Genomic DNA, 19,680 nt, shown 5'->3' on the forward strand with positions numbered 1-19,680 from the left:
AGCTAGATGTACATGTTTGGGTACGGTTACCCAAATCTAGATAAACGTGCATTTCATTTGTGTGCAACAAGCTAAGTTTCGATCTAACAGTTGAAAGATATTAGCTTGAATCTAATCTGGTTTTCATCTAACGGTGAATATTGAATGCTTTGTTACTAAGCTAACATTGATTGCAAACCCTGATATGAAAGACTATATAAGGGAGAACTCTAGAAACTGGGAAACCTAATACCCACATCTCATGTGTGATACTAATTGTATTAGATAGAGTCGATTCTCCTTTAACCTTAGGTTTCTACCGAGACCCTGTAGGTTAACGACTTGAAGACTTCATTGGGATTGTGAAGCCAGACCGATACTACTTTCTTGTAGTTGTGTGATATGATCTTGTTGTTTCTATCATACTAAGTACAATCATAAGGATTGGCTTGAGACTGATTTCTCCGATAGTCAAGATATAAAAGAAGTCACAAACATCTTCGTCTCATCGTTTGTGATTCCGCAATATCTTCTTTCGCTAGTCGATTAAGATTATTGTGAGGTGATTGATAATACTAAGCTGTTCTTCAGGAATATAAGTCCGGTTTAACAATTGATTCCTGTTCACCTTGACTTATCAAAAGATGGAACAAAAAATCGTAGGTATTTATGTGGGAGACAGTTTTATCTATTACTGTTAGAGCATAGCTCGGTCAACCTCGCATGCCTTGCTATCTCAAGCATGTTTGTCAATGTTAGTGAGCAAAACTATAAGTCTTGATTTCTAGCCTACACAGCTAAGTCTCGGACTAGGATAAAAAAGTGTAGTTGATCTCAAGGATTTCATGGCGATTCATCATACAACGACGAATATCTATACAAGGAACCGTGGAACTTCATCAACAAAAAGGTATGTGGAGACTTGAACTTATCTATCACTCAAAAGTCTATCTCTTCTATCTCCTACTTCTTATGAGACAAAATTCGTATGCTATATAGACTAGATCATACACATTTGATATTTCGAGCTGAGTATTCATTGCTTATCTTTTATCTCGAAATCGTGTGTTGGTAAAGCGTTTCGCTTTGATCAAGTTTATCTTCACCTAGTGACGAAAGTCATGAAAAGTTTCAATCACTTTGAGAATTGCTCTGACGTGAATCGGCCTGTGAATAACGGCTATATAGCGTCCTATGAGAATGTTTCAATGATTGAAATGAGAGTTTAGATTACATAACCATGTATTCCTTGAACCTAATTTTTCGAACTTTGTTGATCAAGAGAAATCGGGAGGATTGTGGAATTGGCTTGCCAAGTACGCGAACTGTCGGAAGTTCCCGACCGAGAATTTCTGCTGGGATTTTCCAAATACTCGTTTGTGTGCTAAGTCCGTGAACTGGCGGAAGTTCTCTTTCCGATAATTTCTGCTGAGTTTGGAAAACTCAACCGATTAACTTAAGTCCGCGAACTTGTTTGTGAACTTAAGAGGTTATGATCTAAAGATGTGCTCTGAACATGAAATATTAAATTACTAAGGAATGCTTTATGCAAACCGTGGCTATAATGTTCATGAGCCGATTCAATCGAATCGAATCATTTTTGCTTCAATTGTGTCTTGTGTAGTTATATAAGATCTCATAGCAATTGAACAACTCTTTAACTAGTTAATTTGAGTCAATTGAACTAGTTATGGTGAAGAAGAACAAGGTTAATATGAAATGCTCATATGGTTAACCTTTTGGGTTACTATGTTGAACCGACATACGCGTACACGTTTGGGCATGGTTTTCACGAACCCAGTAAACATTTACCCAACTGTGTGTGACAAGCTAAGTTTTCGATCTAATGGTTGAGAAATATTATCTTGAATCTAAATCAGGTTTTCGTCTAACGGCGAATAAGGATTGCTTTGTAGCTAAGGCAAAACCCTGATTTCAAGGCTATATAAAGGAGACATCTAGCATTGTGTAAAACTAATCTCCACACGTCTGTGTGCTACTAGTGCGCCCCCTAGAGTCGATCTCCATTTACCTTTGATTTTCTTCTCTAAAATCAGGTTAACGACTTAAAGACTTCATTGGGATTGTGAAGCCAGACCGATACTACTTTATCGTAGTTGTGTGATCTGATCTTGCATCTTCTATCGTACGAGTACAATCGATTGATTGGCTTGAGATCGTGAGAGTTCTCCGATAGGCAAGATAAAGAAATCACAAACATCTTCGTCTCACTGTTTGTGATTCCTCGACAATCCGCTTGTGTAGTCAAGAAGGATTGTAGAGAGGTAATTGATTAATCTAGGCTGTTCTTCGGGAATATAAGACCGGATTAACAATTGGTTCCTGTTACCTTGATTTTATATCTAAAGACGGAACAAAATCTAGGGTTTATCTGTGGGAGACAGATTTATCCTTTTATATACTTTTCTGTGTGAGACAGATTTGTTTATTATCAAGTCTGTGATTTTGGGTTACATCAACTCTTGGTTGTGGGTGAGATCAGCTAAGGGAATCAAGTGCACAGTATCCTGCTGGGATCAGAGGCGTAGGAGTACAACTGTACCTTGTATCAGTGGGAGATTGATAGGGGTTCAACTATAGTCCATTCCGAAGTTAGTTTGCAGTAGGCTAGTGTCTGTAGCGGATTAATACAATGTGTATTTAATCTGGACTAGGTCCCGGGGTTTTTCTGCATTTGCGGTTTCCTCGTTAACAAAATTTCTGGTGTCTGTGTTATTTCTTTTCCGCATTATATTTTATATAATTGAAATAATACAGGTTGTGCGTTCGTGATCATCAATTGGAAATCCAACCTTTGGTTGTTGATTGATATTGATTGATCCTTGGACATTGGTCTTTGGTGCCGTCCAAGTATTCCTTGTATTTGATAAAGACTCGCTATTATTTTTAGCTTGAGTAAAAATCAAATCAAGAGAGAGATATTAACTCCTTGAGATACTTTTATCTAGATTGAGTCTGACTGTCTAGTTGATTCTCTAGCAAAGTATTTCGGAGTTAGTCCATACAGATTGCTAAGCGAAATATTGGGTGGTGTTGTTAGACCCCCGCTTTTTCAATTGGTATCATAGCAGGCAAACACTTTAAAGACCTCATAAGTCTGTGGTTGTGGCAATCTGAATCTGTGGACAGAATCTCATACGCATACCAAAATGCCTCCTAAAGCTATCAGCTTTGCCAAGGGTCTCGGGAATACCTCAAAGGGTCACTCCTTAGATGATTCTTCCGAGTCCCGAGGTAGGAAGACTGTTCCATCATGTGTTGGTCATTCTTCCTCCAATGAGACGTTGGACATAATGACAAAAGCTGAAATGGAGCTCACCAGAATTTCAAAAAATTCTACAGAGTTTGTTGATCTCAAGGATCATGTACAGCTCATGGATGAATTCGAAAAGTCTATTGATCGTGAACAAGTACTCTACAACATTATAGGGTCATTCTCTAAGGAAATTGAGAAACTTCTTCAAGAAAACAATATACAACGTGAAACGATTTGTGTTCTTGAAAAGATGGTCAAAGAAGGCTCAATTAGAGAAAATTGTTTGATCAAGACGCATTCATCCGATCTAGACAGACTTCGTGTTGAGAGGGAGAAACTTGAAGCATCGCTTGTCTTAGCCCATGGACAGTGCATATCCTTGGAAAAGGAAAACTCTGTTTTAAAGAAAAATTCTTCTGCACAAACTAACTCTCATGAGTTACCGTACAAAATGAAATTTTCTCCAAGAGAAGATTGTGTCAAGAATTTTTTTCATAACTTACAATCTTCTCCAGTGGCTATGAAGTTTAAACAAGTGCCAGTTGTTGATTCTCCTCCACGAATATGTACCTTCTGTGGAAAAGGAAATCACTATGCTATCCATTGTTTTGCTAGAAAGAGACGTGTTTCTGAACTCCACAAGTTGCTTCTTTCTACTGTCAATGGAGTAAATAGTCGAACGACTACTACAGTGAAGGTCCCTTTCACAGGAAACCATGCATCTTATAAAAATGATCTCTCTCCTAAAAATCATTACAGGACATTTTTAAATTCTCGTGCTACCAATGAAAGTATGTCCCGTGCTTATAAGAACACATATGATAAATCTAAGTCTAGTGTGTGGAGACGAATTTCGGAAAATCCCCTAGAACCTATTTTTAGAGGTCCTAGACTTTGGTATCAGAAGGACTGCGAGACACACCCTTCTTCCTGGAAGCTGCAGTGAAAGGATGGGAATTGCTGAGATAAGATATCCTAGAAGAATTTATAGGTACTCTCTCAGAACCGATGGTGAGACTATGTCTCCCTCTGCTACCTAGCAGCAGAATGTTCTATCCTTGTGTCTAACTTGAGAGATACAAGGATGAGGATTTGAGAGATGCTCAATTATTGTACTATATTTTCTCTAGGATTGTATATCCCTTGTTTTAATGATCTTCTCTAATATCATTTTCATTTTGTCACTTTGATCTTTTGGGATGGTGGACGTTTTGGAAGCTGCACAGTATCTCTTTCTAGGGCTATTCTTGGTCGGCCACAAATGCCTGTATCTCCTCAAGAAAATCTAGGGCATTCTCGACCATATATAAATCTTATAGGTGTCTTATTTTTCTTCAGAAATGAGCTTTATGGAAACTGTTCCCAAAGAAGAAGTTAACCCTATGGTTGAGGATGATCTCAAAGGATGTGATTCTGGTCAAGAGTTTATACGGAAGAAGATGCTTGAAAGAAAAGAGTATAACACTTGGATTGGCGAATCTGTCAGGGATTTGTTTCGTGTTCAGAATGGAGTTAAGAACGAACTGGCTAACCTTCAATTGCAGATAAACCAGTTGATTGATGGACAGGCGAAAATCCTTGGTACTCAGAATATCTTGATCAGAAATCAGAAGAAAGTTATCCTTGACTGTGCAAAGGCTCGTCATTATGCTCACACTATTGATCGAAAAGTCAATGTTCTAAAATTTGAACATGGTGTCTCTACGGTCAACAGGGTCAAGGATATCAGTGACTCCTACTTTGATGGACCATTTCAGAGGTATGAAATCATCAAGGAAAACTGAGTCTTATATGCCTAGTAAGTCTTCTTTTTGGATTAGTTGGAAGAATAACTACTGCTTTGAATAACGATGATTGTGACTACACATAGCTATTTTTGTTTTCATCTTCTTATGTTATTTTTTAGGTTTATTGGTTTTAAATTCTAAAAATATTTGGAGGATGATGTTTATTGCAGTATTTTAATGGTTTGTGATATTGCAATATTTTTATGGGATATGTATTGTTTGCGTCCGTGAACTTGAAGGTCCCATATTTTGTCAAAAGTAAAGTCGTTCATGAATCGGTATTCGTATGGATGAAAGGACGAATGGACTTTTGACATATACAAAAGTTATGCCTATGCAATCATGTATTTGATGGAAAATAGGATAAAATCTTTTGTTCAACAAGGATAAAGTCTATTATGTCGTTATGATGGAAAATAGAATAGATCCTTGTATGTTATCCACAGTATTGATCTTCATTGATCCATTTTATTATGTTTTACCGTGAAGGCTCCATTGTGTGTCTTATGTTGAGCACCTTATAACTAACTCGATTTACCTTGGCTTTGTTGGTTGTTCCATAAGATGCTATATGTCGAGCATTAGGAAATAAATTAATCAACTAGTTTGGTTATTTAGTTAGTACTCCATAAGTCTTCTTTCTTATGTCGAGTACATGTACGGTTAAGGTTGTCATATTCTATGATGAACTTAGTTGGGGTTCCATAAGTTCTCTTATGTTGAGCCCAAAATAATTAAATTGATTACTTCGGTGATTAGTTTGTGTGAATGGGGAAAAACGATTTGCTGGTTTTTACGGAATTGAAGAGTCGACCGTGTGGAGACTCCTTGAACCGAGCGGAATGTTGAAACTCACACAGATGCACTGCAAGAAGGGAATGCTTTAAGTTCTAGAGATCAATCTGTAAGACCCCGGCCTAAACCAAGAACAATGGCCGTTCCAGAGTCAGTTAGGTCATAAGAGAGGATGGGTTGATCTGTAGGAGGGAAGCTGAGAAATGCGTGAGATCAATGGTGATCTGAGATTGTAGGTGTGTTGTGAATTCAGCGTGAAAATTCTCTGAATGATTGAATTTTGCTCAATTGAGAGTAATTTCTATGAGTTCGTGTAGACGAAAGATTGTCTGTATGAACTTTGATGAGAAATTGCTCGTCTTGGCGAATATTGTTCGAGTGTTCGAAAACTTCTCTTTTTTCAATCAGGATTCAGGGACATTTTATAATGCCGGAGTTGAAAACACCGTGATCCCATGAAGTGTGACAGTTGCTGGAATCAGAGAATGGGAAATGGGGAAATCATGTTAAAACCAATTACTCATCGTGCGAAGACTTGGTTAACTTTCCACCCACTACTTTGCTGACTCTTCCAACTGATTGCACGACTTGCTCACATTCTCATCGTGGGTGAACACACGTGCCGTAGACTGCCAGACCAAAACCCTAGTTAATATCCCCTCATGTGACACGATTGAAATCTCGTGATTGTGGAGTCAGTTGCTAACTTTATGGGACGATGAGTCCATGTAGCGCTGAGTTGAACATGATTAGCAAATGTTTCGAAACTCATGAATTTAATGTGTCTGCTGAGACGAGGTATCATTATAACCTAAGACGAGCAAAACTGTGTTGCTAAATTGTTGAATATTGATAGTTGAACCAATATTCTTTGATTTGAGCAAATATTGCTAGTCTGAGCGAATATTGCTAATTGAGTAAATATTGCCGGTTCGAGCGAATATTGCTAGTTTGAGCAAATATTGCTAGTTTGAACAAATATTGTTCTTTTGATGAATTATTGGTAGCTGGACCAAATAAAATGTTAATTTAAGTTACTGACTGCTGAGTCGATCAAAATAAATATGAATATCAATCATGGAATCAACATAAAATTATCAGAGTGTTCGAATCTGCACAGAATCACGTTTCTGCAGAGCTCTGGATTCAAAACCCTAATTTTACCGAAATGATGATTTCTTGAAAATCAACACGGGACCGGCTACATGGGATGACAGGTTCACCATATAACGCCCAGATGCTCGAATGAGCAAAAAATACCAAAGTCTCTTGAGGACCAGTTGGTCAAAGAATGATTAAATGCTGGTTTAATCATTTACTGAAATAATGCTAGTGTAAGCAACAAATCATAAAACCTGATGTAGAAAATATGAGGGGCCGACCAAGAGGTCATGAGACCGGCTCTTGATGGTCATGGGACCAGTAGATGGTCGTTTGAGCGAACTTCCAATTGTTTCGAAAGAGTTCGAACCTAATATGAGCAACTGAGCAAATTAGGTTAAAATCATTAAAACATGCGGGACCAGCTGTTTACAAGCCTCAGGGTCACCCTTGGTCGGTCAAGGGGATATGCTCATGTCACCATAGTGTCCGTGCTTCAGTCCTGAGAATTTTGATATTTTCTGATGCACGTTTGAGCAACATTTGGAGAAAATATGCAAAATCCATGGTTTTGCTGAAACCGGCAAAAATACATGAGATGATGAAAATAATAAATAAACAAGGAATCACAAGATGTGGGACCGGCCACGGCTAGGGCATGGCCGGCCGGATGAAAGGCGATCCCACATGCTTTTCCCAGTTTTATGTGATTTTATGTATTTTTCTCTGATTTAAGGGAAATTCCATGAAACTGGAGAGTTTGGCGAAATTAGGGAACTTCCATGAGATGAGAGACGTAAATTAAAATATAAAATAGGAAATGGGAGTGTGGGACCGGCAATGGCCGTGGCATGGCCGGCCGGCCAATGGGAGCGGGCCCAAAGGCACTCTTCCCAATTTTATGTAATTTTGACGATTTTAGATAATTTTTCATAAAATCAAAGGGATTTGTTGAAAACCAAGATATTTTGTTGAAATCAGGGAGTTTTCATGAAATCAGGAAACCAAACACCAAATAATAATAAAATAATAAGCATGTGGGACCGGCTAGGGCATGGCCGGCCGGCTAGAGCCCGGTCCCACAAGTTTTCCTAATTTTCCGTGATTTTAGAGAAAATACATGAAATTAGGTAATTTTAAGGAAAATTCATAAAATCAAGGAATTTTCATAATTTGAGAAGGAATAATAAAATAATGGGACGTGAGGTGTGGGACCGGCCACGACCAAGGCATGACCGGCCGACTGGCGATCCCACGACACCTTTCTCTAATTTTATTATTTTTTGATAAAATCATGTGATTTAGATAAAAATACATGAAATTAGGTAATTTTCATGATTTTAGGGAAAATTCATAAAATCAAGGAATTTTCATAATTTGAGAGAAATAATAAAATAATGGAGACGTGAGGTGTGGAACCGGTCACGGCCAAGGCATGGCCGGCTGGTGCTCCGTCCCGCGACATCTTTCCCTAATTTTATTATTTTTGGATAAAATCATGTGATTTAGATAATTTCTTTGAAATAAAGGAAATTTGCTCGAACGAGAGGATTTTTATGAGATCGTGAAAATAGTAAAAATGGTAAAATATAAAATTGGGCGCGGGACTAGTCACAGCATGACTGGCCGGATGGTGAACCTAGTCCCCTGGCGCTTTTGTTTAATATTTTATTATTATTATTTTCCCTTCCTATTTTGCATAGGTTCCTCGTTCGTTCGTATTTTTGAAATGCTTGTTCGTGCATTCAAAATGCTAGTCTGTGCATTATCTGCTAATTACACTTGCACCATTTTTGTCAGGGCTTATTCGATGCTCAGATGCCTGTTCCGTTGAATATTTATTACTAACCTGTGGAATTCTGCTGGGAAGAACCACAGATTGAAGTAACGAAATATAACGGGGAATCGTAGAATATTGCTGAATATTCAGGCGATTAATTGACGACTCGTAGAATATTGCTGGATATTCAGACGATGGCTCGTAGAATATTGTTGGATATTCAGACGATTTAAGATAATTAATTGATGGCTCTATACTAGAAGAGCTTCTGTCTAGGAGCATTAATTATCTGAGGGTTGAGCAATATGAATTTGCTGGAGTGTCATATTCCTCTTGCATAGTCGGGGAAAATCTGGTTACATTCCGAAGACGTTGTCGCTCTATACTAGCAGACATGATTTCTAGGAGCCGCCCATTCTTTCGATTCTATACAGTATGAGATGTGTCGTGGCCTTAGCTGAAAGACTGCACATATTCATCTTGTCTGAGAGACTTTCTCCATCAGAGGTGGCATGATCTTTCATGCACAGAGACATGAGTCTCGATACTCATCCGATTGTAGGATCCGGAGTAATTACTGAAATTGCTCAGTATTCATGAGATGTGTTGTGGCCTCAGCTGAGAGACTACACATCTACACGTACTCTGAGAGACATCCTTCTCAGTCAGAGATTTATGACATGAGCGTTCATGCTTTAATGAGAGACATGAGTCTCAATACTCATCCGGTTGCCGAATCTGGAGTATAGTTTTACAATTCTACCCTTTGTCGAAAATCCACCATCTACATTAAGTCCCCTGCTTAGTGAGGAAAAATCATGTTCCTCAGTCATCATTTAATGGTGATTTTCCAGGTATAAAAATAAGTAATTGAACTTAGTCATAAGATAAGATATTACCGGATTTCGACTGAATGAGCAAACCATGGTTTGAGCGGGAACCTCTGTGGCATAATAGAGTGTCATCCAGTGAACATAAAACCGTGTAGAACCGCTGGTTCGATGGTGGAACCTTGGTTGGTTTAGGATTCACGGGTCGGGTCCAAAAGGGAAATCCTTGGAATTAGGTTTTAGAAATAAAATTAGGTATAAAAGGAAATTAATCCTTTTCTTTTTTTTTATTTCTTCCCACAACCAACCACCATCTTCATCTTCCTCCCATCTCACGTCCGAGCATCAGGAGCAGCAGGAGAAGTTCGCCGGAATTCCACCGTCGGCGACGTCCGTTCACCGTCCAGGTAAATTTTTTTGTTTAACTTTTGCTGGCTGATTTCATGAGTTGTTCATTCTTCCATCATGTTAAAATTCTATACATGTGTATATGTTGACGTGAGTTTTGTAGAAAACCCTTGTTTTATCAAACAAATGTTCGTTCGATCGTTAGTTTTGAAAACTAATAAAAAACCCTGATTTATGGGAGATTTTTTTTATATATATGGACTTAGGTCCAGTGATAAAACTTAGTGTATGAGCTTTCATGTGAACCAAGATTTTACCTTAATAGATGTGAGCTTTCACAAAACCGAAATAAACCCCGTTTTAGAAGACAATGCTCATTCGAGAAAAATAGATATATATTTTTATGTATGTAAACTTATGTACAGTGATAAAACTTTATTTATGAGCTTTCATGAGAGTTAGTATTTTATCACAATAGGTGTGAGCTTTCACAAAACTAGCATAAACCTTCGTTTTTAATAAAACACTAATACGAAGGAAAATAGATTTTTTTTTACATGTAGCCGTGACATATTTTATGTGAAACATGATGACGTATTTTATTCACATGGATTTGTTCTTATTAGATAAATTCTGAAAATTTATATGAACAAATTGCATTAATTATTGTTTTGTAAAATCAAGACATGGGTTTTGAGTAACCTTCAAACTATACAACTTATTTGTGATGAAGTCATGTCTTATTGTAAATATCATAGTTCAGTTATGTGAATGTTCACATTATGAAAATTATGTACATTATTTTATGAGAAAATCATTTTTCATGAACTAATGAAGTGTTGTTCGTTATTGCAGGTTTCAAGGAACGAATTGATTTCGTGTGTTAACTCTTATATTGCAACCACTATTGTTAGTGAAATTGAAAGAGGTAAGAGTTCAAGATTTACCGTTTGTAGACACCGGCGTTTTAATTTGCATGATTCCATCATCTTATTGAATTCGCGGATGACTGAAACATTGTGTGGATTTCACAGCAGCTTTGCGAGGATGTCTGATTCTCCAGCCAATGACACTTCCAGAGATGGAAGGTGTGCAAATGATGATATCTCCATAGAGGAAACATGCACGGATGAGACTTCCGTCGGTGAGGAAGACGAAACACCTGGAGTCAAGAATGTCCCAAACATAGATGACGCTTTCTTTGAGGTTCAGGAGCCCAAAAATCGTCTCAAGTCCCCGGTATATCGCCTTCTGATCAATCCCAGGACGGTCACTCAAAAGAAATTGGTGACTCCTCGTGCTGCTATTCGGTTCTGTCTTGAACGAGGATTATTCCAGGCTTCAATGATTGAATTCAAGCTTTCTCGACGCCATTTAGAGAAGTCCTCGGGATGGTCTCGACACATGCTGGGATTTCCTCGTGTTAGATCTAAGCTGGATAGAGCACAAATTACCAGGGTCGTTCAAACATCTGGAGATTTATATATCTTTCATGACGCACGAGGTATCGTAGCTCTTCTTGCTCGTTGGTGCATCCCAACTCATACGTTTATATGCAGCTGGGGAGAGTTCACTATTACCTTGGAAGATGTAGTTGCTTTGTTGCATCTTCCAATTACAGGTAACTTTCCTGAAGAACTTTGGACGGCGGAAGAGAAAGCAGTTTCCAAAACTTTAACAGCTGAGATGGAGAGAATCAACAAGGTTTTTGGTAAAGGTTGTTACGCTCATTGATTGACACATTGGTGGCCACGAGACGCCTGATAGACGCATTTATGTGTCTAATTTATCTCAATTGTGTATATTGTTAGTGTCCATTGTTATACTTAGTTTGGTTTTTAATCTCCTTGTAGGTGTTTTTGGATAAATAAGGCTTTGAGGCAAAAATTGGCTAAAAATGTGGCCCTTGGATTGCCGTTGATAGGTACCGGAAATGCCCCAGAAGTGTACCGGAAACACCCTGAAAAAGTGCGGAAAACATCCCAGAAGAATTGCTAAAGGCATCCCTAATTTGGATAAGGGGCACCCCATTTCAGGGCATGTACTAAAGTGACACCGGAACTGGATAGGGGGAGGTCATCTTCAAAATTCAAAACAGAAATTGGCAGGAAAAAAAGGCAGCAGCGACAGCAGTTTTTGAGCAGAGATTTGAGCAACTTAGGAGGAGATTCAATGGGCATATTTGGTACCTACGGACTCTAGAAGACATTACAAGCCCAGTACAATCAATTGGACCCGGAAAATTGGGCTGGAATACCCGTGAGAAGCAAAGAAAGGGAAAACAGAGTACGTGTTCTCTGTTGGGTTTTTAGAATATTTTTGAGAGATTTCTGGAGGACTTTGACGCTGGATTAACATGTACATGGTCCTATTCAAGATTATGGAAGAGTTTGGTAGCTATTTTATAGCTAACAGCACGTGAAAAAGCTCAACAGAAGCGATTAACGCCCCTCTTGATGAACCCGACGGTATGTTGTCTATTGCTGCTTTTTTGTGCTTATGGCTGTCTAGGGATGTGTTTGAAGATGCTGGTACCTTGTTGAAGCCGTTTGTAATTCCTTTCGCTATTAAATTGGCTCAAGGTGAAAAACTTCCGCTCGGTAGCTTATTCTTGGGTTTTTTATATTCTAACCTGGACTCTTTAGTCGTAGACTCCAGTGTTTTGAACGGCTACATGAAGATTGAATGCTACGCCAATACGATGTTCCTCCAAGCTCTGATGTGGGAGCGTTTCGGAAACTATGCACCCATTCCCGTAGTGTCTTACAAAGTCTGAACTCTGCTGATGCTCGACGTATCTTCCATGAGAAAGACAACGCTAGGATTATGCGCTGGTCTACGAAGCAAATTCAGTCCAAGACACGCTTCATCGACGTATTAGACGACGAGTCTGAGTTCAATTTCCGTCCTTGGGTGGTGGTTCCTCCTCACGTTTCTCAATTGAAGACTTTCAATGCTGGAGAAAGTAAGTATTTGAAATCCGGTGCTGATTTGAGTGATGGCGAAAGATCTTTCATGCTGAGTTGTACTCCCGGTCACATAATATCAACAACGTATGGAGATTTTTCGGTGGAGGAGTATAATATTGACAGAACCGCCCGTCAGATGGGTATGGATCAATGTGTTCCAACCTTCATAAGGACAAGACCATCAATGGAACAACTTAAGACTTGTTTAGATCACACACATGATGAAGGGATCTCCTATTGGTTCCCTTGTATTAATCGAACCACGTACGTGACTCCAGGTTACATGGAATTCTGGGATCAGCAGCTTGAGCGTCTTAATGATTATGTGACGGCCTCCCAACCTTTAGTGAAGGATCCCCCTTCTTCTGAGATGAGTGCCTCTCGTCTCAGACTAAGGAATATTTCTGGTGGTGACAAACGAAAGACATCTCCAGGAGGTTCACCGGTATGTATTCTTTTGCATATTCCTCATACAACTCGTATAATCGTCTTTAATTACTACATCAATTTCTTTTGTAGGAGGGTCGTGTGTGAGACCTCGAATTGAAGTGAATTTCTCAGAGACGGAGGCAATTGCCCACGGTGGAGAAGGCAGGAGCAAGAATTGCAAGTTGTTTCCCAACACCATAAAGTCCCCAGTCGCCTTTTTGGTGAGTTGTAGATATTTTTCCGCTGTGACTTCTTCCATACGCATTATCAGGATCTCAAAACCAATATTTGTTATTTGGTTACAGGACTTTGCTCCGTCTAGTATTGACGGTCTTCGATTATATGCTGCTGAGCAGACGACTTATGATTTGAGCGTTGAAGAAGAAATCGCCGTGAGTAATTTCCTTTACCATCGGACATAAAAGTTTCATGTGAAGATGATAATTACTTGATAATATGTCCAGGAGGATGTCATCATGGAGGCGGAAAGTTCTGATGTTCGACCTTCCTCTGAGAATATAGATGAAGGCGCTTCCAAAGATTCAGATCCAAATAGAAGTAATGAACCCCTTGTCGTTAATACAGACGATCATAATTCCTCGAGTACTCAGGAGACCTCCAGAGTAAGTATATACCCTGTACCCTCTTCATAGAAGTATGAAAGTGCTGATTTGTGAATGAATGAATGAGAATCTATGTGTATATATGAAAAAACTTGGTCGAACTTCGTCGTCAGAAAATTCAGAACCCAGTTTTTTACCAAAAACGCCGTAAAATCTTCATCTGGAGTCGGATTTTCAATATCTGCATATGTATCCTCAATCCCAGGAAATTTCCAAGCTTTTTTAGAGAAGGTTTTTAAGGTTTGAGCACGTTTAGGGCCTGAAAAAGACGAAATAGTAAACTTCCAGGAGACTTTCAGAACTTTTTTCAGATTGCATGTTGCCCAATGTTTTGACCACATCTCCTAGCTCGTTCGCCCAATTGCCATGAATTTTGGCATGTTGTCGAGGACTTCCATACGAAAAGAATGGTATATGAACCAACTCTAGAATCCATACCAATTGCTCCCAGTTCGTCATTGAACGCAGGGCAGTGTAAAATTTCTTCAGCTGAGTTTCTTTAAAAACGTGTTTCATGACTTTGATGCTACTTGTACACGTCTTAGATGCATGATAAGGAACTTAGATGATGTTAGTTCACTTACTTTCTTAATTTTATAATCGTATTGGATTTCCATCCTTGAATCATTCTAATCCCATGTAATCTTCGCATTTGGTGCCGAACAACGAAGTTGGGAATTATGAATCCAATAATGATGGTTTGGGCAATCCAGGAGTTGTCGGTGACAAGACTTCCATATATATGCCTCAAGATGATGAAGCGCTGGTCGTTGATGCCGTGGAGGTGGAAGAAACTCTAATTGTGCTTCAGACGGTGGAACCCGAACCCGAAATAGCGGAAGCTACTTCTTCTAAAATTGTCTCTATGATCACCGATGTTGCTCCAGTAGTTGAGAACCAGATGATAGTGCATGAGTATCCAACTGCAGGGATTTCCTTTGATCCTCAATTTGGTGAGTTACTCCCGTATCACCAGCTTGTTGGAGGATTTAGCGTTCCTATCGGATATGTTGCTATGTACAAGGAACTGTGGGAAATGTATGGACACCTTGTTGTCGCTCGGGATCCAGAACGCAGTTATTTTCTGACGAAACAAGTGGAGGCTATCCTGCGTGTCATAGATGATATCCGGATTACTGCCAGAAATGTTGTTACTCAAGTTGTACTCTTTGATTGGGAATACAACTTGAAGAATGCTGAAGATCTTGGCTTCAATATGAAGTGGCTCCGTCAAAGACTTGAAGTTATCAGGAAATCAGTAAAGGGCGATGTTCCCTTCCCTACCAGTGATGTCGTGTTGAAGAAGATGAATGAAGTTGCTGATCTAACCAGAAAGCTGGAGGTGGAAAAGGCGGCTCTGAAAGTCTTGGAGAAGGCAGAGGAGCATAAATCTTTCTTCGATGGTTTTCTTTAGTTTCCTTTTCCATAATCCCATGAATTTCTGAACTTCTGAGAGATGTGAGGTTTTCATTTGGGTTTTGATATTAGCTGGTTTTGGATTGCTAGATGGTTAACGATTTTCTTTTGAATTTGATTGAGATTTTCCTTTAAGTAAAATGAACTGAATTTTTGATAAATTGCTGAATTCAAATACTGATTGCAAGTATTGCAAATGTTTTGGAGGAATTGAAATACAATGAAAGAAAATCCTAAATTCCAAATCCAGACATCATGAGTGCTCAAACGCTCAGTACCTCAAATACCCAATAATTTCAGACAAAGCCTTAATCCAATTCTCGTGAATTACTGGCCGGGTTCTGCCATCCGTGTTGACCAATTTGTAGTATCCTCCAGTTATGGATTTAGCAACCATAAATGGTCCTTCCCAATTGGAGCTCCTTGCGGAGTGGAGATCTCGTTTAACCGCCTTGAGAACCAAACTCCCTTCCTCGAATTTGTTCGGCTTAGTAGTTCGCGCCTTGAATATCTTTTGTTGATTTCATGGTTGTGACACGTATGGGCACTGATGTAGAGGAGAGCACCCAGCATACTGTCTGTCGTGCTTAGCCAGGTCTTCAACAATAAACCTCTTGATAGAATGACCGACTTGGAGAAGATCTGAACCCAACCATTGGGTATAATATTGGCGGGGTGAAGTTGTCCATTCATAACTTTTGGTAATTGATAAACCGTTTGTAGGGAGAAGTCCTTGAATCAAAGCATCATATTTGAACATTGGTAATATTGGAGCATGAAGAGGAATAAGACTTGCCTGAGCTCGAAACCTCTTGACAAAGGTATGTGTATTTCCCCCAGGTTCTTGAGTAAGTCCCATCAAGGTTTTTACTTCCTCCAGATGCTCAAATGGTGGGGCGTCCTTTACTTCTTCTTCTGACTTGGAGTCTTTGTCGGTGACAGAGTGTGTTGAAAGCTTTGAAGTTACCCTTCCAACATGAATCCAAGTTCTTCCAAGGATCATGTCATATTCAGGATCTTCTCGAATTATGTAAAACTTGGTCTCAGTGCAGACCAAATTCTCCGTGACTTTAAGAATGATGAAGCCGTATGCATCTCTGGAGATTCCTTCGTGGTCTCTGATTGTTATGGGAGCATGAGTAGCCTCTTGTCGAGTAATGCCAGCAGCTCTGAGAGTTTTCAAAGGGATGATGTTGACGGCGGTGCCGACATCAACAAATGCTCTTTTGAATTCATTTCCTTTAATATGCACGGTGGTGAGCAGTCCCCAGTCATACATTTCTTTGTCGGTGGCTGATGGTTCATGAGGTACTTATGGAATCAGTAGGCGTTTCCCAGATACTATGTGGTTCAAAGCTGTGAACATGTCTCCTCTTTGTGCTTTTGATAGATAGAGCAATTCGCAAACATGCTCTATCAATGACTGAACTGCTTCCTTGACTGGTGCTTCAGAAATAGAGAAAGTCTTGACAGGAAGAGGATCTCTGTGTACTCCTTCGGCTCCAAGGTTAAGTTCTCCTGACTCAACCTTTTCTCTGAATATGCGTTTCAAAACTTTGCAGCTACTTGTGGGGTGATTGGCGAACCTGTGGAATCGGCAGTAACGAGGATTTTCCATGTCTTCCTCAGTTGGGTCTCTCCTGACGTACAACAATTTGATTGCACCATCTTGGATCCATGCGTCTAATAGTTCGAGCACTTCTCCAATGGGGAGAGGAAAATCAGGTGCATCATCAGGAGTATCTGTGCGTTGGCCAGGAGCTTGTGTCTCTGGTTTGTCCTTCTTTTGCGTCTTTGGAGGAGCTGCAATATGCTTGTTCGGGGATTCTGCCTTGCGCTTGCTCCCTTCAGCAGCGTTTGCAGAGGGATGCAGGTTGTACTGCTTGTTGATCAGACGTCTGCTTCCTTGAGTGTCACGTGATTCCTCAGTCTTTGTGGACTTTGCTCTTTCTAACAGGGCAGGTGCAGTGGTTGCTGATCTCTTCGCGGCTTCGTGAAGCTCTGAGAAAGTCTGGAATCGAATATTCTCCAATAGAGCTCTGTAAACCGGGAGCATGCCGTTGATACAAAATCTACCAGCTGCTGCTCTGTGACATTTGGGTCATGACAGTCCAGGGCCTGGACTCTGAATCTTTTCACGTAATCATTGGGATTTTCACTGACCCTCTGGAACATTCTTCCAAGATCAGAGAGAGTGACTTGCTCTGACACGAAAAAGTACTTCCTGTAGAAGGCGTTGATCATTTCTCCCCAATTGTTGATAGTCCCCGGTGCGATGTTGTTGTACCAGGTGTATGCTTTGCCTTTCAAGGATTTTGAAAACTCCTTGAGTCGAACAACATGGTTATGTTCATGCTCTCCCAAGGCTTCGAGGAAACGAGAGACATGTTCTCGAGCATTGCCAGTTCCGTCATACAAAGTAAAAGTTGGAGAAATGTAACCTTTTGGAAGGGGAATCCTCATCGTAGCGGCAGGATAAGGAGGTTGGTGACGATGGACATGTGATGTCTTCTCTTTTCCACGGTTCTCCAGAAGGCACTCCACGTCTTCCCGAGTAATGAAATTTGATGGTTCCTTTGCTGACGAATCTGCAACTTTGCCAGTTTCATCATCATCCACTGTATGGATTGGGATCACTTCAGGATCAGCAACATCTGAGGATTTCTCCTTCTCTTTTCCCTTTTCTTGAGTCTTCTTTGTCATCTAATCAGTAAGAGTTTTGAGATAATTACACAGCTCCTTCTGTGTAGCATCCATGTCAGTCATATTCTTTGCGAGAGTCTCTTGCACTTTGATAAGATCAGCAATGGTAGGTGGCGGATTTCCTCTGACTTCTTCAGGGTGTCGACCGAACAGGGGATGACCTTCAGCGTGAGGAGGAGTAATGTCACCACCATCAGTGTTGGAGTCCGGAATCGTTTCCGGGATATTCTGATTGTCATTGTTGTTGTTGCTAGTACTAACGTCGTTTGTGTTGGAACCTGTAACTAACCCAGACCTAAGACCAGCCATCTAGTGAAATCGTGAGATTGCAAGCGAGAGATTAACCTCCCACTGTGGTCGCCAATCTGTGAATGGGGAAAAACGATTTGCTGGTTTTTACGGAATTGAAGAGTCGAACGTGTGGAGACTCCTTGAACCGAGCGGAATGTTGAACCTCATACAGATGCACTGCAAGAAGGGAGTGCTTTAAGTTCGAGAGATCAATCTGTAAGACCCCGGCCTAAACCAAGAACAATGGCCGTTCCAGAGTCAATTCGGTCACAAGAGATGATGGGTTGATCTGTAGGAGGGAAGCTGAGAAATGCGTGAGATCAATGCGTGAGATCAATCTGCCGACCAATGGGCGCGGGCCCAAAGGCACTCTTCCCAATTTTATGTAATTTTGACGATTTTAGATAATTTTTCATAAAATCAAAGGGATTTGTTGAAAACCAAAATATTTTGTTGAAATCAGGGAGTTTTCATGAAATCAGGAAACCAAACACCAAATAATAATAAAATAATGGGTGTGTGGACCGTCTAGGGCATGGCCGGCCGGCTAGAGCCCGGTCCCACAAGTTTTCCTAATTTTCCATGATTTTAGAGAAAATACATGAAATTAGGTAATTTTAAGGAAAATTTATAAAATCAAGGAATTTTCATAATTTGAGAAGGAATAATAAAATAATGGACATAAGTTGTGGGACCGGCCGCGGCCAAGGCATGACCGGCCCGCCGGAGGTCCCACGACACATTCCCCTAATTTTATCATTTTTTTATAAAATCATGTGATTTAGATAAAAATACATGAAATTAGGTAATTTTCATGATTTTAGGGAAAATTCATAAAATCAAGAAATTTTCATAATTTGAGAGAAATAATAAAATAATGGAGAGTGAGGTGTGGGACCGGTCACGGCCAAGGCATGGCCGGCTGGTGCTCGGTCCCGCGACAACTTTTCCTAATTTTATTATTTTTTGATAAAATCATGTGATTCATATAAAAATACATGAAATTAGGTAATTTTCATGATTTTAGGGAAAATTCATAAAATCAAGGAATTTTCATAATTTGAGAGATATAATAAAATAATGGAGACGTGAGGTGTGGGACCGGCCACGGCCAAGGCATGGCCGGCTGGTGCTCGGTCCCGCTACACCTTTCCCTAATTTTATTATTTTTTGATAAAATTATGTGATTTAGATAATTTCTTTGAAATAAATGAAATTTGCTCGAACGAGAGGATTTTCATGAGATCGTGAAAATAGTAAAAATATGGTAAAATATAAAATTGGGCGCGAGACTAGTCACGGCATGACTGGCTGGTGAGCCTAGTCCCCTGTCGCTTTTGTTTAATATTTTA

The sequence above is a fragment of the Papaver somniferum genome, chromosome 7 (assembly GCF_003573695.1).
Source record: "Papaver somniferum cultivar HN1 chromosome 7, ASM357369v1, whole genome shotgun sequence".
In the NCBI taxonomy this organism is placed as follows: Eukaryota; Viridiplantae; Streptophyta; class Magnoliopsida; order Ranunculales; family Papaveraceae; genus Papaver; species Papaver somniferum.